The 11602-nt window shown below is 48.3% G+C and overlaps 1 protein-coding gene across 3 annotated transcripts in view; it reads right to left on the bottom strand.

Annotated features, from left to right (window-relative positions):
* RNF220 (ring finger protein 220) overlaps positions 1-11602 on the bottom strand; it is a 216699-nt gene that overhangs the window by 122178 nt on the left and 82919 nt on the right. The window lies entirely within an intron of this gene.

The following is an 11602-nucleotide window of genomic DNA, read 5'->3' as shown; positions in this document are numbered from 1 at the left end:
TTCTGAAGTCCCACAGAACTATGTGCTCATTTTTATAATGGCATAACTACTCTACGTTTTAATCTGTTTGCTTATCCATTTCCCTTACTTGACTTTATCTGACTTATTATCTCATGTTAAGCATGTAGCATAGTGTTTGGCATATACTAAACTTTAAGCACGCATTTGTCGATTAAATGAATGGTCAAATAAATGAATAAATGAATAGATAATCTGCTCATTGTTCCTGAAACACAAGCTTATTGTTGATTGTGCTTTCTGTGCAGGTCATTCTGAAACTCAACTCTTCATTTCTCCCCCGCCCCCAAGTGAATCTCCTCCTTCTCCTCTCCCCTCTCCACCTCAGTAAACAGTACCTATACCCACTGGTTCATAGTAGAAACTTAAGAGTTGCTCATGGTTCATTTGTTCATTCATCATTTATTGAGCACCTACTCTGTGCCAGGCACTTCGCTAAGCAGTGAGGACATGGCCCCTGCTTTCACAGAGTTCACTGTCCGTCAGGATTAAATTTCTGAAGGCTCTCCATCCTGTCTCTGAAAAGAACTCCAGGAAGACCACACATTGCCTGCCTGTCCATGCTGGTTCTCACCCACAGGAGGGCAGGATGGTGGAGAGGAAAGTGCTGGGGCTTTGGTGTCAGGAAGAGGTGAGCCAAAAAAAATAAATAAATAAAAATAAAAATCCAAGCTCTTCCTTGTCCTGAACCAGTTTCAATTAATATTCTTTTTAAACAAAACATAATATTTTAAAATATAATATTAAATGCCTACTCAATGCTTGGCACGGGGCAAGGCGGCGATGACTCAGTGGTGAACTAATGAGACAAAGTACTCCCCGCACAGAACTCAGGCTTGGTGGAGGAGACAGACATTAAACACACACACACACTTATCACTACAATTCATCATAAACACTGAGAGACAAAGATAATAAATAGAAAAATAGGAGACATTTTTATTAGATTGGGAAGAGTTCTCTGGGGGAAATGGCATTTAAACTAAGACCTGAAGCATTAGGACCCAGCCATGTGAAGAGGTAGGTGGGATGCAAAGACCCCCAAAGTGAGGGGAGGGTCAGGGCAGACAAGGGAGCACGTCTGGCAGGGTTAGGGATTATGAGGGGCCGTGCATCTTAAAGAGATTTCTGGGTTGCTTGGTGGAAAGGCTGGATTGGGAGGTAACAAGAACGGAAGAAAGAAATCAAGTAAGACTATTTCAGCCATACCAGATGACAGGTGATGACGGCCTGCTTGGGGGTGGTGGACAGAAGCTGGGTAGAAGTGCATGCACTTGAGAGAAGTCTTAGAGGTGACATGGTCAGGACTGAGTGATGCGTCAGATGTGGGGCTGAGCAAGAAAGAACGGTCAAGAGTGGTTCTGGTTTCCTGTGCAAGCACATGGATGGGGAGGGGGCATGCGAAGAGTGGAGAAGGAGCAGATGTGGGGGAGGGGGAATTACTGGCAGCATTCCGGACAGGTAAGTTGGAGTGTCTGTCAGAGATCCAAGTGGTGGTAGTCAACAGCCGGCGGGGGGCTTCAGAGAAGGGTCTGAGGTAGACTTAGAGTGGAAACGGGGGTGGGTGGTGGGTGGGAGAGGATGGAAGAGTGAAGGGAGGGTGAAGGAATTCATTCATCTCTCTGCGGCACATTTTCATCACTTCTAAAGTGGGAGCAATACCACGAAATGAGATAAGGTAAAGCTGCCTGGCATAAAACAGACACTCCATAAATACCAGTTTCCTTCCTCTCTCTCCCTCTTTCCCTCTAATTTATTCCCACCTTCCTTTCTCTTCGTGGTTCTTCAAGCCTTTTCCCTTTCTCACTGTCCCTATACCAAGCACACAATTGTCACAAAAGTGAGGAGAGTGAACTTCTTAGAAACTGCTAAGGAACTCAGGGTCGGGATTGGTCGAATTAAAATTCATGCTTTCAACAATGACGCTCTGCCTTCTGCTTGGAGCACCCCTCCCTGTGCTCTTCCGCTGCTTATCAAACTTGTGTTCTCCCAAAAGAATCATTCAACAGTTTTGCCAACTGTGTGACGCTTTTTCGAGGTCTCTAGCTGATTTTGGTGCCTGCTTCTTCTAGGTGGTGCTGCAACTTGTTCAGACATCTATCTTGGCATGTATCATAGTATATTGAAATGATCTCTCTAGCTGGGCTGTCTCCTCCGTGGACTATGAATTCCTTTAAGCAGGAACTATTTTAAGATTTTTATTTTTATTTTTTTTTATTTATGTGACAGAGAGACAGCCAGCGAGAGAGGGAACACAGCAGGGGGAGTGGGAGAGGAAGAAGCAGGCTCCCAGCGGAGGAGCCCGATGTGGGACTCGATCCCTGAACGCCGGGATCACGCCCTGAGCCGAAGGCAGACGCCTAACGACTGCGCTACCCAGGCGCCCCAAGCAGGAACTATTTTTAAATCTCGGTATCTCCAGCATTTAACTTAGGGCAGGCAGTCTATTGAGAAATGTCACATGACCTCCAAGGCTCTGAGATTCCACAATTTTAAGCAAAAAGTTTAGACGAGTGAAAAAGCAAGCACCACCCACAGCTCCTTTGCTATCCTGTTAGGAGGGTATGCTCTAACAGCCAAGATCACGTCCAAGGGAGTCAGGCTGGAAGGTTTTAGCATCTCATCTTCAGATCAACGCGCTGCACTGACTGGCAAGCCAAGTGGTACCCAGAGGCACCTGCAGCCAAGTCATTATTCCAGATCCCAGTGAAAGGACTGTATTTTAGGAAAATGCATGTAATTTACAATTTTAATATTCCTACACGGAGGTAATATAGGAGGACAAGGTTATCATCTCTGTGCTAAATGCCAAAATGAAGGAAAATTCTGTAAGCTGCAGCTGTTCCCTTAGACTCTTGGAGCATCTACAGAGCTCAGAGAACCCTGAGGTTGCCAAGAGAGCCTTCTCATATTTTGCGATTTTCCTTCATGGAATGCCAGCCACTTTTTTTTTTTCCTTACTCACAATCTCGATTCAGCATATAAAGGGAAAATAAAAGGGAAGTGACTTAAACAGTAGGTCTGGAGGGCTTTGACCAAACGGGATGCCTGGAATAGAGTAGGCATTCCATAAATATTGGCACAAATAGATGGTTCTAAAACCCCAAATACCTCCTTTTTTTTTTTCAGAACCTGTACTCTGACCATAAGCAATCCCTTTGTCCTCATCTCCTCCTACAGCGCGTGAAACTTATGACTCATTTACACCACTTGCTATTACTGTACCTGACTCCATACTGAGCACATGGGCCACACCCAATGTTATTTTAGAACTGTCCCCTGGATTGTATCGACTTCTCATCAGTTGGCATCTCAATGACTGTCGCAGGTCTAGGAGCATCACTCCATTGGATTCTAGCCACTGTAGCCCTTCTCCTACCCTCAGCGATGTCCACCCAGGGTTCTGGATTCCCGCAGTGGTCTTGGAAACTTCTACTTTGCCTAGGTTGAAATTTTCTTCAGTTCACTTAGGGAAAATGGAGAGGACATAGAATATTGCCTCGTCTCTGCTGCTGGTGCCTATCCATTCCCATTCTCCACCAGTCTCCTGAACTCTCCTTTCAGAACTGGTTTCCACTGCCTCAGCAACTTCCGGGCACAGTCCCTGCTACGACCCGCCTTTCTAATTTTGTCCCATTCCCAAGGAGAAACTTGCCTCGCACAGTTCTTAACCCCCTTACTTCTTGACTCCCGCCGGACACGACAATCTTTGCATTTGGAGCTTGAGGGGTTATTGTAGAGGTTATATGCATGCAACTAATAAAACATGGACCTCAGAGCCTGTATAGCCACTCCCCCAATCTGAGATTCTGTGATTCCGGGACCTCACCTTGAGCTCACCTGAAGAAAACATTTGATTTAGTTTCATTCATGCATCTCATTACTACTTTAGTCAAAGGGTATATATTTTTTTTAAAAATCTAAGCAGTAGGGGCGCCTGGGTGGCACAGCTGTTGGGCGTCTGCCTTCGGCTCAGGGCGTGATCCCGGCGTTCCGGGATCGAGCCCCATGTCAGGCTCCTCTGCTGGGAGCCTGCTTCTTCCTCTCCCACTCCCCCTGCTTGTGTTCCCTCTCTCGCTGGCTGTCTCTATCTCTGTCAAATAAATAAATAAAATCTTAAAAAAAAAATCTAAGCAGTAGATGGAGAGCTGACTAGCGCTCAGCTTGGCTCATGCATGATGCTTAACCTCCAGATCAAACAGGGAGCTGCAGTCCATCTTGCAAGCCCCACTGGACCAGTCTACATTGGAAGTGGTCATTAGCATTGACGAGTTGTTGGAGGTTTGACTGTAGAGCTTCTAGCACAACTCACAGTGGAGAAAGTCTGAACTACTCTGAACAAGGGATGAGCAACTCATGTGCTAGTTTCACTGCCATCTTGGAAGCCTTCCCGTCAGGCCACGTTTCCAATAGGGAATGAAGAATCAATTCTCTGAGTATTTTGGTACCCACGACAAAAGTCTGGCTTCTCAGCATTTTATACTCAGGAAGGTATGGTCTTCCAACACAGCTCCTGTCTCAACATAATTCTGTGATTCTGGGCCACCCATTGAACAAATCCCGAACGCCTGCTGTGTGCTGGGCATTGTGCTGGGTGCCGGGACAGGGCACTGAACTAGATAAACAAAGTCCTGCATTCAAAGGGCTCACAGTCTGGAGGGGTAGGAGTCAGACACTAAACAAATATAATTACCCAATCTATTACTTGGTTATATTTAGGATGAAGTGCCACAAGGATACATACAAGATGGCAGCTGACTCTACATATTGGATCTGAACAAGCGATGCTAAGGCGAAATCATTAAGGGCGGCCTCAGACATTACTCAAACGGTTCTCTGTTTCTCCCTTCTCGTAGGCTCCTTCTACTTCTGAAAGAGGAACTTCCAAAGCTAACCAGTACCTCTGACTGAGTAAGGGAGAAAGCAGAAGGCATGGACAACGCAGGTATAAAATGCACATATATATACCTGGGGGGACAGATGCATGGCCATGTGTGCATATACATTACACATACACACGCGTGTGCACACACACACACACACACACACTCACCCGGCAAAGGAAGACCCATGAAACATGCCCTGGGGGGAAGAAGAGGAAGAAAAAAAATGAAATCCAAACAGTCTTTTTCACCCCGAAAACATATAATTTTGTGTAAATTTTTACTTTAAACATCTCTCTTTTCCTGAGCTGTGATATGGGTCCTGTCAAAGCCAGGGCCAATTACTGCCATTAGGTTCCCATCATGTCACCGCTTCTCCCCCGTCAGGAAGGCCCTCGCCTCACAGGCCTATAATCTGCACTCACTTTCGCTCCATCACTTTCAGAAGGAACAAAATTGTTTTGTGTGTTTTTTTTAAAAGGGCCTTTATTTGGCCCCTGTCAACTCTGAAAAGAAGAGAGAAAGAGAGAGAGGGGGAGAGAGAAAAGAGGAGAAAGAAAGATTGTTTAAGTGTTTAACCATGAGATTGCCAACAGGAAGCATGACGAGAGGCAGCCCCAGCTCTCCTGAGGAGGGTCCAGGTTTGGGGACCCCGGGGCCTATCCCTTCTTTTTGGACAAGTTCTTTCTGCTCCTAGAAGGGCTCTTCTCACAGGTGCTGATCTCACAGCTTTGGAAAGACTGTATCTGAAGACACCCTGAGGGACTGGCCTGGCTATGAACCACCAGACCAGCTAGCTACTGAGAACGTCACAGGCCAGAAAGTGGAGTAAACTTTTTGGGTTCCAACTCTCCTAAGTCGCCGGCTGTGGTGGGGGCAGTGGGTCAGAGAGGACCCTTCAGGAACACCGAAGACGCTGTTAGCAGAAGGTAAAATGAAAGCGGCCCATTGGGACAGTCCTGCTAAGAATGAGGGTTGGCATGGTCCCTCCCTTAGCTCAGTGGGGACCTTCCGTGCGCTCTTCTTCCCCTCAGGTCAACGGACTACTCCAGGAGCACCAAGCTCACTGTTGGGAAACTCTCCTTTCCTGTCTTTCCGCGGGAGGAGGCTGAGGCCCGTGCAGCACCTGAGCCAGCCGCTCCTCCCGCCCTGGCGTTCCACCTTCCCGAAATCTGCAGACAGTTATCACACCCCTGGCCCGGCCAGGCCTGCCCAGCATGCCGCTCCACTCCCGCCGCCTCCGTCGTCACTTAGCCAAGCTAAACAGATTTAGCTCCTTTAATCTTTCCTCATTAGCTGGCAATCTGGAAAGGAAACAAATGCTCACCCCATACAGGTTCAAGCTGTTGCTTTAACCTTATAAAAGCGTGCAGGGCGCTGGGGCTGTGGAGTCAGTTAGGATCATTACCATGAGAGGCCACTCCCTCTCGGCCGGCCTGTAGAGGACTTCCCTACCCCTTCTGCAGCCACTCCGGAGTGTCACCTCCCTTCTAGCTCTGCATCCAAACGTTGCGCATGTAGCCCCCAAGTGGCTTCCCGCCTTCCTATGGCTCTCTTGGAAGAGCTGGGGGGGGGGTCCGTCCCCGCCCCATTCATTGGTTCAAGCCCAGCCAGTCCCCACCACACACACGCAGAAGTAGGTGTCCACACCGATGACTTCTTCAGGTTCCTGTGTTATTTCTCGGCCACATCCCCCTATCAGCTTCTTCAGCGCACACGTTCCCCCTCCACCGCCCCATCCGAAGTGAGACCTTGTCAATGGGCTCAGAATCCTCTGTTCATTGGGAGGGTATCCTTCTCCCTGAATGGATTCTCTGCCCTGATTTTCCCTTTCTGTGCAGTCTTCACTTACATGTCTACACCACTGGCAAAAACCTGAACCTGTTTTAACAACAGCCACTTGTGGTGCACCCATTACAACACATCTGTTGTTCTGTTTCCAATTTGATCACTTAGTAGTATTCTGTTTGGTGTGGTTTGGCCCTTAGGCACACTCACACACACATGCACACACACACACGTCCATGCACACACACACACGCACGCCCTGCTCTCCGTTCTATTCTCCTCCCGAAGATGACAGATTCCCCCCCACCCTTCTCTGTATCTAGCTCCAAACTAACTGGATGAACCTTTTTAGGACTGTTGTACCATTTTTTAGAAGTCACATCCGTTTCACTTCCTCAGGCTCCTGATGGCCCTTTTTACTTTCTATGATTTTCCAAGACATAATTATAAGTGGTTCAATCAGCTCCCCGCTTAGCATGTTCCCAGAACACTAGCCTTAATACCTCATGATGGATGTCATCCTGGCTTGCTGATTTGTGAAACCTTTACATTTTCTGAGTATTCTCCTACCTGCTTTCTATCAGTAACGATTTTTGCACCGTCTGCATTTACTTCCTAATTATCCAAATTCCTTTTTGTCATTTTTCTTTTTAAAGACTGATCTAAAAAATGAGCTGAGTATCTCTGCCCTGTAGGAGGTAAGATGAATCTCCCACTTCTCCTCATTTATTAACGGTCTATACGCTCGCTGGTCTCTCCCCCACCTTTCCCTGCCCCTCACCCTCAATATATTGTGAAACATGTTTATTCCCTTTAACTCTTCACTACTTCAAGTTTCTCGCCATCTCCTCTGGTTTGTCTTCTTGCCCACAGGCCCCAGGACCTCTCCTCTGCTGCCTACCAAAGACAATCCTTTTATTTTGCTGAATGCTAGGGTGGCCTCACCCGAAGCTATTCTAGCTGGCAAAACCTTTCTTTTCTCTTTCTCTGCATCAGAACTGGATGCAGTTCAGAGCGTTCTTCCAGCGTTCTCTTCCTCAGGCTCCAAAATTGGACTGGCATCTTTGGAATATAGGGGGAAAACTGAAGCTAGCTGCCTGCATTCCCTGCCTCGCCCAAAAGACCTCAACCATTATTCCCATTTTCTCCCACCCCTTGCCTTGAAAGTGTTCTCTGGACCATTCAGGCTTGCTGGCTTCCATTATGGGGTTCTAAAGAAATTTTCTGGAGATCAAAGCAATATTTAGTCCTTAATTTTACCTCTGGAAAGACTTGGTTTTTCATTTTGCTCATTTTCTCTGTGATTTGCTACGTTTCCTCTTTCTCCTTTCATTCATTCATTCATTCATTCGTTCATTCATTCATTCATTCAACATGTATTAAGTGCTTGAGTGCCTACCACAAGCACTGGGGATAGAGTAGTGAGCAACATGGCAGGATGCCTGATCTCACAGTTCTTAAGGTCTAGTAGAGGAGACATTAAATACTCTCCTAGTGCTATGGGAAAGTAAAACTGGAGGAAAAGACTCACATTGGGAGGACAGGAAAGGCTTCTTTAAGCAGCGAAATTCAGAGACAGGAAGGATGGGTAAGAGTTGGGTGAAGTATACACTAAGATGCCTAAAAAGAGAGTTTGAGCATTTGATGAACCAAGGGACTGAACACAGGGAAGGGGAGAATGCCCTGAGCTGAGGCTGGGGAATAGTGCCCTAAACTGAGCATGAAATTCAGATAAGGAACAGGCCTGGGAAGGAAAATTTTGCTCCACTGTGCCCTAGAAGAGTTGAGGGACAACTCATTTCCAATACTTTGGAATATTCCAGTATCATCTTCCCTGTTGCTTTGATGACAGGGGATGGTAAAAAATTAAGTGAGACCATTGGATTTATTCTCTTTTTTTTTTTTGCCTTAGCTAATCAAGTGACTTTCCTGATTTTCTCACCTATAAATGGGACGCTTTGCTTGGCTAAAGAAAAATGCAAAAGATAGAATTTCATGAAACAATTCTACTCGAGTGAAGTTAGCTGTAGGAGGGGTGAAAGTTTTGGAATCTTTGGGAATGGAAAGGCAATCTGTAAGAGGTCTCTAGGTGATGCTGATGTACCTTCCAAGGGTTAGTTTTCCAAAATTAACCCCTCTTGAGTCCCAGTTTCCTTAACATAAAAAAGGGATTAATCCTATCCACCTATCTCCACAGATCAAGAGAAGACTCACATGAATCTTTTGAAAACTACAGTGTTCTTCATGTACTAGTAGTCAGAATGCTGAGAGAAGTCTTCACTACGGGGACCCACGAGGAGCTGGGGGGGGGTGTAGTCACTGTGTGGCCCCGAGGGAGGAACAGATCAGCAAAGCCTGAGGAAGATCTGCTCCCAGAGCCCCAGGAAGATGGACAAGGCCATGGGATACAGCCCTGGGAATGTGTGAATGCTACAACCTGGACTCTCGAACGATGATTTCCGGCCATGTTATGGTCTAGGTATATTCTACATTGCCATGGGAACAAGGTTGGAAAGGCCTTTGAGCACATCTAGGTCAAACACCATCTGAGCAGAATCCCTTCTACAAGTGTTCTTCCATGTTCTGGGGCACCCCTCTCAAGAGTTGAAACTAAAAGGCAGGACTTCTTGAGGAAAAGAAGGGGAGATATGTAGAGAACAGGGATAGCCATTAAGGGGGCAACTGAAGGGAGGAGAGGTCTCACTGCCCAGCAGTGAGTCTGTACCCCACCTGCTGACTCCATGCAGGTCCCCCACCTCTCCTAGGGTGTGCCCTCTGGGGATGCATGCACAAACCCAATCTACACAGGTGGGACTCAGGTCAAGGACACCAAGAGCTTCTTAGAATATTCACCAGAGGAGAGGGTCCCCTGGCTGGCCTAAGGAAACAATCCCATTGCTCCCCACCCCCGCCCAACCCTGCCTCAGGAAGAAAGGTCATTCCCTCCTCCCCGTCTCCACAGCAGCTTTTCAAAGGTTAAATTCAACTAGCCCGCTCCACCACCCCCCTCACGCCCACCCCCAAACAAGAGAGGAAAAGTTAATTGAAAATGCTGTTTAATTTTTCAGCTCCAGTGGATCCTACCCCAGCACAGATGGCTCCCCCAGGACTGTCTGTCCCGAGCCCATCTCCACCACTCCATTGCTCTCCCCCCCTCTCAAGCACGGGGGCAGAGGCACAGCCAGCAGTGGCTCAAAGGGAGAAAAAAGAAGGGGGAGTGTGTGGGGGGGCACCTCCACACAAAAGAGCATTCTGAGCCCTTGGTTCCCTGGCCTAGGGAACAATGCTCCCGACTTGATCCTTTCATAAAGAGAGTTTCTGGTGTCAGGAGACAGCCGCCCAGCGCCCAAGCTGCCCGCACAGGCCACTTCACTGCCCACCACCAACTGCTGTGCTGGCTGGGCTTCATTCCGCACCCCCCTCTGCGTCCAGCTGGAAACGAGTGCGGTACCAACCCCCACCCCACTCCCCCACTCCGAGCAGCCCGCTACTTGTTGCCCCCTAAAGGCTCTGACAGGGCCCCAGAGAGGCCAGCCAGCTGAGATGAAAGGCGAGGACTCTAACTGGATTACCCCAACCAGCCCCAGGACTAAAGAGGCCAAGAAGCCCTAATTAAAGCCATCCCCCTGCCCCNCCAATCACCACAGCATTTTCTCCTTTCATCCCAGGTTCTCCACTTTGTTCAAATTTCCGCTATTGATGAGTTACTAGGCTCTGGAGAGGTGGGGTGCGTGGAGAGAAGTACAGATCTCCCTGGCCTCCCAGAGCTGAAAGCGCTGGCTGTCGACAAGCTTGGACTCTGTCATCCCTCTGTTACAGCAGAGAGCGAGGAACCCCAGGGGTGAGGAAAAGGGACTTGAGGCAAGGGGGCCAAAGAAGGAGTAGGGAATGGGCCTGAGGGTGAGAGGCCATCCTGGCTGCTGGTTGAATGGCATCCTGCGAGGTCAGGCACAGCCCGGTGATCTGCCCCAGTGAGGGATGACGGGATATGTGGAGAAGAGTGACAGTGATCTCCCTCCCCAAGGGGAGCCATGGGGGCTGGGTGGGTGGGCTCTGCCTTCCTCCTCTCCCCTTCTTTGTATCACCCCAAATCTTCCCCACTCCTACCTTCCCTTCCTTGCCCAGAATTAGCCACTTGCCTTTGGCTAAAGAGCATGATGGGACATCGGAGCCTCCATGATAAACCTACCACAATGGTTCTGGGGTTTGTATTGGGGGTTTAATTAATCAGTTATCTCCTTTTTGATCTTCATAATCTCACAAGGCAGGTATTTTTGCCTTCACTTTACACATGAAATTGAGATGGAAAGATTCCAAGGAACTTCCGTTACCACACGTTCACTACCATTCGGCAAGTCAGTGACAAAACTAAGACAAAAGCCCAGGCCTCCTAACTCCTACGTCAGTGTTCTCCCCTCAGCCAAACTCTTTGAATGTCAGAGAGGCCCAGAGCAAGCCAGAGGGCCTTTCCAGTGATTCTGGGCTGACTGGGGAGGTTTTACTTTTCTTGGGTCACTCCAGCCTATGGGGCATTGCCAGATGAGGGCTGGGAACTCGCACCTCTGGGAAAACAAAAGATGGACCCAAACCGAGGGCCCCATGGCACTTTCTCTCTTCTCCATTCCCTGGCCTGTGATGACAGTCTTCCTCAGCAGACCAGGGAAATATGGGTCAGACAGTGCCTTCAGCCTTCCTGCCCTGGTGTGATGGCATGAAGAGACGGGAAGAGTCCCAGTGGCCACTAGAGCCCATTTCCCTGTCCCACTATCGGAAGTCGCTGGCAGACCCAGTCTTCCTGTAGACCTGACTTCTCTGCCCACCGCAGGACTGTCAAGTTGGTGAGGTGGCCCTAAGGAGATTAGTGTCCTAGCTGGTGCCAGTCAGTACCTTGCTTCCTTGTAAGAAATGAAGGG

This window comes from Ailuropoda melanoleuca, chromosome 2 (assembly GCF_002007445.2).
Source record: "Ailuropoda melanoleuca isolate Jingjing chromosome 2, ASM200744v2, whole genome shotgun sequence".
NCBI lineage: Eukaryota > Metazoa > Chordata > Mammalia > Carnivora > Ursidae > Ailuropoda > Ailuropoda melanoleuca.
The sequence above is the reverse complement of the archived record's forward strand: the minus strand, read 5'-3'. Positions and strand labels throughout refer to the sequence as shown.